The sequence below is a fragment of the Sycon ciliatum genome, chromosome 7 (genome assembly GCF_964019385.1).
Source record: "Sycon ciliatum chromosome 7, ocSycCili1.1, whole genome shotgun sequence".
Taxonomy (NCBI): Eukaryota; Metazoa; Porifera; class Calcarea; order Leucosolenida; family Sycettidae; genus Sycon; species Sycon ciliatum.
In genome coordinates, this window is record NC_088649.1 from 4,261,468 (window position 1) to 4,269,445 (window position 7,978).

Consider the following 7,978-nt stretch of genomic DNA (forward strand, 5'->3'; position numbering starts at 1 on the left):
GTCAAGAAATTGACCCGACCGTCACCAAAATCACCTGCAAGGATTTCGTCCGTTCACTGCTACCCATGTGGACGGATTGCGTGCCCAGTGCCAGTACACAGATGCTGCACGACTGCCTAACCAACGTCGGAGTTGGATCGGCCATTCGATGCTTCTCCGTCACTCCCACGTCTAATCTGCCTACAGTTCATCCACACGACGAACCAGCTCAGCCAAACGCAGCCCAGGACAATGTCAGTGCCGCGGAACGAAGACAACGAATCCTCTACGCCTTCCGGATCTTCGCGGAGCACGTCAACAACAAGCAAAGCAGAATCGAAGACATCCCCAGCATACAAGCCATCATCAAGCAGTACGGAGTAGATTTCGACCACGTTCCTCTCTCGCCCTCCGATTGCCAGGCCATCAACGCAATCATGATTCACCACCACCAGTTCATCACCCGCATCACCCTGCGGAACTGTGGTATAGGTGATACCGGGTACGCATGCATGGCTGATGGCATGGCTCTACTACGCAATCTTACGTACATCAACCTGCAAGCGAACAACCTAACAGATCGTCACACGGCCCATATCGCAGCGTGTATCGCATCCAACACGTCAACACTGCGAGCACTCTACACAGCCTGGAACCTCTTCAGCAGCAATGCTATGGCCACCGTCCACAGCAACACACACCGCTGTACGCGACTGCTGGCAGTGGACTTTGGAGGTCAAAAGTGCACCGATCCAGCAGTCAACCTTGACGTCATCACCACAGTCTGCAGCAGCTGCCCTGATCTCCAGTACGTCAGTCTCGATGACTACGTACTGGATATGGAAGGTCTAACCCAGCTAGCACCATTGTTAGGAGCACTGAGGCTGAGATGGCTGTGGCTGGACAAGGTTGGGATGAAGCAGAACTCGGCTACGATCGTCAGTAGAATCATTCAACAGCAACACGAGAGTTTGCAGCTCCTCCTCCTCCGTCGCAATGAGCTAACTGGAGATTTCCTGGAAACGATTCGTGGTGAGCTGAGTCAGTGCCGACACCTAGAGCAGCTGTGGCTGGACGACGACTGCCTCTCGTCGGGAGCTCTGCTGGTGCTTGCGTCCCTGCTGCCCAGTCTGCCCAAGTTCTTCTCGCTCAGAATGGCGAGGAACGATTTCCGAGATGCTGACGACGAAGCGAAGCTGTTCGCCGCCGCTGTCGAGAGCTGCTCATCTCTGAAGGAGCTGGTGATGCCTGAAAGAGCTCTAGTGTCTCCACGGCTGCGTGATGCTCTAAGTGCCATGGCCAGAGATGATCTGAATGTGCAGTACAAGCAGTTGCGCTGGTACGACGAAGTGGAGAATGACAAAGAAGAAGACGAGTACGACGATGAAGGAGATAGTGAGAGTGAGGAATGAGGAGGTGAGAGGATTCATACAGTCCGTCTGTGTATCCTCTTTGGAGTGAAACATGCGTGTGTGCACGCGTGCTAGTGCTTCCGCGGGTGTGTGTTTGTACGTGCGTGTCTGTGTGTATACTTGAGCGTGCATTTGTGCGTATGTGTGTCTGTACGTTTGCGTGTTCGGCTGGTCATTCGCCCCTTCATTTTCAGAGAATACCAGGACTCACTGTGTTGACCTTTGAACCTTGAACTTTGGACCCTGTAAATGCATATTTTCGTTTCGTAATTTTTCCGATAATTGTGGACTTGTCTTTGCAAGAATATGTAGTAATGAATTTTTCACTACTGTTCATGCCTTTTTTCCTAGAATTGGTGTGAACATTTCTTTGCATGAACACTGCACATGTACATACACTGTGTCATTCTCTGTTTTGTAGATTATTTGATGAAATTTGTCATGTTTGGTGCATAAAAACACTTGGCAAAAAGATAGAAAATGAGACACATCAAACGTAGAATGTTGATGTAGATATGTTTCTTGAAATTGAACACTATTTCCTCAGTAGTGAGATTTCACACTCAGTTGGTATTAGAATTCTATGACGAGTGTACTTCAAGTTTGTTTCTGTGTGTGTGTATGTGTGTGTGTGTGGTGTGGTGTGTGTGTGTGTGTGTGTGTGTGTGTGTGTGTGTGTGTGTGTGTGGTGTGTGTGTGTGTGTGTGTGTGTGTGTGGTGTGTGTGTGTGTGTGTGTGTGTGTGCATCTTCTGACACACTTGAGTCACCGGTTACAAACAATATGTCCTGCGAACGCTGCAGCTTCCACTGCGCCCGCTGCAACCGCTGTGTGCTATCGCGCCAAGGCATGAAACGTCACAAGTGCAGCCGTGGCTCGGCCAGAGCAACCAACACAGACCGTAGCTCCTTCTGCATCGTTTGTAATTGCGGTCGGCGTTTCAGTAGACCACAGGACCTATCCCGTCATCGCCCCTACGGTTCCGAACCTGCTCAACCCCCCATGGGGTCCGCATAGCCAGAATATGGCAGCGCGTCCAAGGTCCAAGGTGTGTGTGTGTGTGGTGTGTGTGTGTGTGTGTGTGTGTGTGTGTGTGTATTTGTGAATGTGTACATGACATTGCATATAAAATAATATAAGTGTGCATTCATGTATAGCGGCTCTTCACCTTCACTAGCTACATTGTACTAGCAACAGTTACCTGTTGTTAGCTATACCGGCCTACACCTCTTGAGCGTAAACACATTACATTCACATGTACATGTACCACCACACATTGCATGCACAGCAGTCTAGAACCGGAACGCATTACATTCGCATGTACATATACCACACATTCACAGCATTCTTGACACGGCTCACACTCTCCCTCTCTCTCCCACACATTGCTTTTGTAATCCATGCATTCAGAGACTGAGCTTAGGCTATGTTTGGTCTCCATTCCTCCGCATAGCTGTCACCACCAGACATTCTTTCTTTTCCTCACCACCTCACACACAACAACTATTGCTTCCAGCTGTTCTAGCAATGTCGTAGGAAGTGTAGCCACCCTCGACTCCATCCACATGCCTACTCTTCTCAGTACCGCTATAATATTCTCCATTGTACTCCACCTAGAACATAGACAAGCATGTCTGCCTTCTGCCGGGTCTCCATTTGTCAATTACATGATACACAAGGCAAGGAGCCCCAGGGCACATGGGGCACGTGCCCCCCCCCCCCTCCCAAATTTCGACCCAGGTTCAGCATGCACACATAATGACTATGAATGACAGGCACCAGCCATCCTACACATAGTCATTATGCGGCGGTGCACTCCCCCCCCCCCCTAAAACGGGGGACCAGCTACTCCCCTGATACACGTTCCAAAAACCAATCCGAGGGTCGCAGGCACCACGTGTGCCTTGGCCTTGATGTATATTATTAACACATTCATGAGTATTTATTTGCTGCTGCTGCTGCTGCTGTTGCTGCTGCTGTTGCTGCTGCTGCTGCTGCTCATATCACCATGGTAATGACTGTGAAGAGTAATGGTAGGAAAAGGCTGGACAAACTTTCCACTGGCTTCTGTGCTTTCCTGTGTTAGTTTGCGTCCCCTCAACCAAAACATCCACTATATCCCATGGCAAGGCGGTTTCACTAAATCAGCAGCAGTTCTGAGCTGGGTGTATTCAGCGATATCCCACTCGGTTCACATAGTAGGTCACGCCAAGAGTAAAAAAATTAAAGGGGAAGTATACCCTAAAATCAAATTTTCACCAGTTGTAGTCTTCTGGGTGCTGAGTCGAATGGTCTTGGTCCGAGGAAGCTGCGACGCTCCCTTCCTACTTGAATCCCAATCGAACTCGCGCACTTCCACCGAAACTGGGTGACTGCGCCCTACTAGATGGGGATTTGTATGCAAAATGTCACTAAAAGCGCCATTTCGTTCTTATAAAAGCACGGATGACCGCGATTGGCCCATATGTTGTAGTCTTTTGGACGCTGAGTCGACTGGTTTTGGTCCGAAAAGGCTGCGATGCAGCGTTCCTCCTTTATTCCCAATCGAACATGGTTGAACAAGTGGTCACGTGCTCCTGGGTGCCCAAATCACCTGGTCACCGCGCCAGCAGGTGACAACTTTCACACCAAGGTTCAACTCGAGTTCAACTCGAGTGACAGGACTGCACCCAAAAAAGGTCAAACAGGCTAGTAAGTTGTACCCTGCAGGCACGGTGACCAGCTGACTGGTGTACGCAGGAGCACGTGACCGCTTGTTCAACCATGTTCGATTGGGAATAAAGGAGGAACGCTGCATCGCAGCCTTTTCGGACCAAAACCAGTCGACTCAGCGTCCAAAAGACTACAACATATGGGCCAATCGCGGTCATCCGTGCTTTTATAAGAACGAAATGGCGTTTTTAGTGACATTTTGCATACAAATCCCCATCTAGTAGGGCGCAGTCACCCAGTTTCGGTGGAAGTGCGCGAGTTCGATTGGGATTCAAGTAGGAAGGGAGCGTCGCAGCTTCCTCGGACTAACACCATTCGACTCAGCACACAGAAGACTACAAATGGTGAAAATTTGATTTTAGGGTATACTTCCCCTTTAATAAGTACAGTCAACTTCGCTAATAACGACTGCGGATACAATGACATTTCGCGAATAACGACAGAATTTCCATGCCCAGAGCAAGGTCCAATCTAACTGCAATACATTATAATGAGACTCCGGGTACAGTATAACGACACTTCGCGAATATGGACACTTTTCTGATGCCCCGCCGTGTGTCGTTATACGCAAAATTGACGGTATAGAATCAGACATGGATGTCAGGGCAAGTATCGTTGATTCAGGCCCTCGAGCGTAGCCCAAGGCCGGCCGACGGCCGAGGTCTCGGCTCGAGGGCCTGAATCAACGATACGTGCCCCAACCGTACACATGGTACACATCTGATTGTGTTTCAGACTGCCACCCACGTACAACATACATCCCGTATTTCCCAGAATATAAGTTGCACCTTTGTACACTAAATTTCAAGGGTAAAAACAGGGGTGCGACTTACAATCGAGCATGAGTTACTACTGAAGTCAATACATGTACAATGAAACCTGTCTAAGACGACCGTTCAAGTGACCTTCAAAACGTGGTCTCTGTTACCAGGTGGTCTCCTTATCCAGGGTCATTTGACTTGAAATAGCATCCCTTGGTCCCGGTTGCAGTGGTCTTCTAGGACAGGTGGTCAATATGGCTAAGACCTGAAAACGGAGGTGTGACTTATAATTGAGTGTGACTTCTATTCGGTGAAATGCGGTAGATATATTATAGTGCCTTTATCAATCCACTGACTGACCAGCGCTTTGGCCGAGTGGTTGTGGGCTTGCCTGCGAATCACAAGGTCCCGAGTTCGAGACCCGCGCTGGGAGCAGGGAGCGTATACTGTGCTAGCAAATGCGGTGATGCATGCGTGAACCACTTTACATGCTGTGAACTGCGCCGACACCCACGGTCAACTGGGTACTCACTACTCGGAGTGAGGGTAACATGGATGCAGCTAACGAGGTTAGCCCCCTTGTCGGGCATTGGTTGTGAGACTTACCACCTCACCCTCGCCGTTAGGCGCTGCATCTGCCACCCTGGTAGCACAGGCATGGTGGTGGCCTGGCACATGCGAAACTTCCTAAGCTGGTTGTGGTTCTCAACGCAATTGTATAGCCGGTGGTAACGCGGACGTGAAAACTTTACTTTACTTATCAATCCACATAAACCATGATACTAGCTTCGCAAGCAAGTGAAAGAAGACAGTAAGATTGAGAGGAACAAAGAAACAAGCCTTGCTAGTTCAGATTTCTGAAAAGAGAAGTTACAGTTGTGAAGTACAATTGCTGGTGCAAACCAATTTGATGTTAATTGCACCAGACAAATTCGTTCCTGCAAACTTTACTAGAAGTGATGGAGGACTAGATGGAGCTGGCTCTTGCTGTGCTTTCTCCAAGACAGATAGGCTTTTGAAAGCCTAAAGGACGAACGTTTCGTGGTCTAGGCTTCTGAGGAGATCATCGACGTTGTCAACCGGGGCGCAACCGGCGCAGGATCTGACAGCGGCACGGTCGGGGTATCTACCACTGGTTGCTGTAATCTTGGAAAGCCTGGTAGTGGTAGCAAACGGAACTCTTCAAAGCTGGGTAGAGCAGGCAGCTGCAGCGGGAGTTGGCATTGTCGGAAAACTTCCAGGATTTGCTATAAATAGACGTGTACTTGCACTAGGTAACGGCTGTGCTTGCTTGCTTCATATACATTTACTTGCTATACTCCAGTAGCGGTTTAGATTATTTGTAACCACACTCTGTTCCATATTTAGCTTCTGGTACATGTAGCTAGAGACACTGGCCATGTTCCGATGGCCAGGGATGTTCATGATGTCTCTTTCAGAGACAGCGTTGGCATGCAGTGCTTTCACGGTTGTTGACCGCAAGCAGTGATTCGTGTACTGGACCAAGTTCCTTTTGTCACTACACTTCCTGGGCTGGATAATGGAGATCAGTAAGTCTCTCAGGCGCGTATGCCAGTTGTTGTTGTTGTTGAAATTATATTATATATTGCAGACCAAACGGGCAATGATGCCCATGCAATATTATGATGGCGATAAAGTAATGGCCAAAAGACAAGGGTACAACAAGCAAGCCTCAACGAAAGAGAGAAAAAACATACCCATAAGGCCAAACTAAAGAAGGTGTGTGGTTCGACTAACATGGACATTTTTTTTACGGGCGGGCGGGCGGATTTTTTTTTTTAATATATTTTTTGGTACATGTAAATACACTGTACTGCCTTAGACACCCAGTACATCGGCATTATTACGCAGTGTTATGCCATACATGTTGTATAAAGGGATCACTGGCTAATACTTTGAAACATTGTGTAGCTCTGGAACGAGAAGAGAATAACTTCAAGCGGTGACTCTGACTGTCCAAATCATCAAGCAAATGAAGAACGATGCGAGTTGAAAGTAAGTTCGGGAACTACTTCGAAGTACAAATTGTACAATGTACCGGTACATGTATTGCTAGTTTGGTGTCGGCGTGCACGAATACATGGGCTTTTTCCATCGACGCTTCCTGTGCTTGCACACATGGAGCAGCAACTTACCGGTACAGGTGAAAATTGGTTCCCAATACACGAGGAAAGTGCAATCTCACTGCACTGCACTGCAGTACAACTACAAGTCAAGTCCAAAAGGAGCCGCCTGCGTCCGCAGACTCACGCTGCACAGCACGTAGACTAGACGTGGACGTGTTCAGTCCACGTACGTCAGTCACACGACAGCCCGCCGAAAAAAAGTTACGGTCGGGCTGAAAAATGTACGGTCGGTCGGGTGAGTCGAACCACAGACCATGTACCATGAGACCTTCTTCAGTGTGGCCTAATACTCCAAATAAAAATGAGAAAGAAAAAAGTACGAGGGAAAAAGGAAGAAAGAACAAAAGACAAACGTAACGAAACAAAAAAACACACAGTGGAGTCACTTCACAGGAGGACTCCAATTCCAAGCCTACAAATGTAGATGCTGGCTAGCAATAAAAATACACCTCTACTCTAGAGATCGATTCAAGTACACACGGATGGTCGAGGTGAATAGCAATTTCTGGACATGAAAATAAAATAGAGGCCCACTGGCTGTGTGTTTTACATTTTTCATATCTTTTTGTATCTATTGTATGGCCTAATCCTTCATCTTTCCAAATATGTGACAATTGCTCATGCTGTGATCCCAGAGACTTTATAGCAGGATGTTTTCGACAGGCCAATTTTTTGGCCTAAATTTCAGTGTATGGAATTCTGGACATGAAAGTAAAATAGCGTCAATAGGCATCCTATACTGCACCATTTTTGTTATTTTTTCTATTGGTGGACTGCAGTTGGCCTCTTCACACTTCCAGCTAACAGGTCCAAGACTATACAGCGTCTGAAGTGAGGTGCACATGGGGAAGCCAACAATTCGTCCATTACTTCTTATTTTACTCAAAATTCAAAATTCTCATGCGACATAGTACCACAAAACTCGTTGAAATGCCTCCCAAGAAAAGGCTATCAACAAGGCACCGACA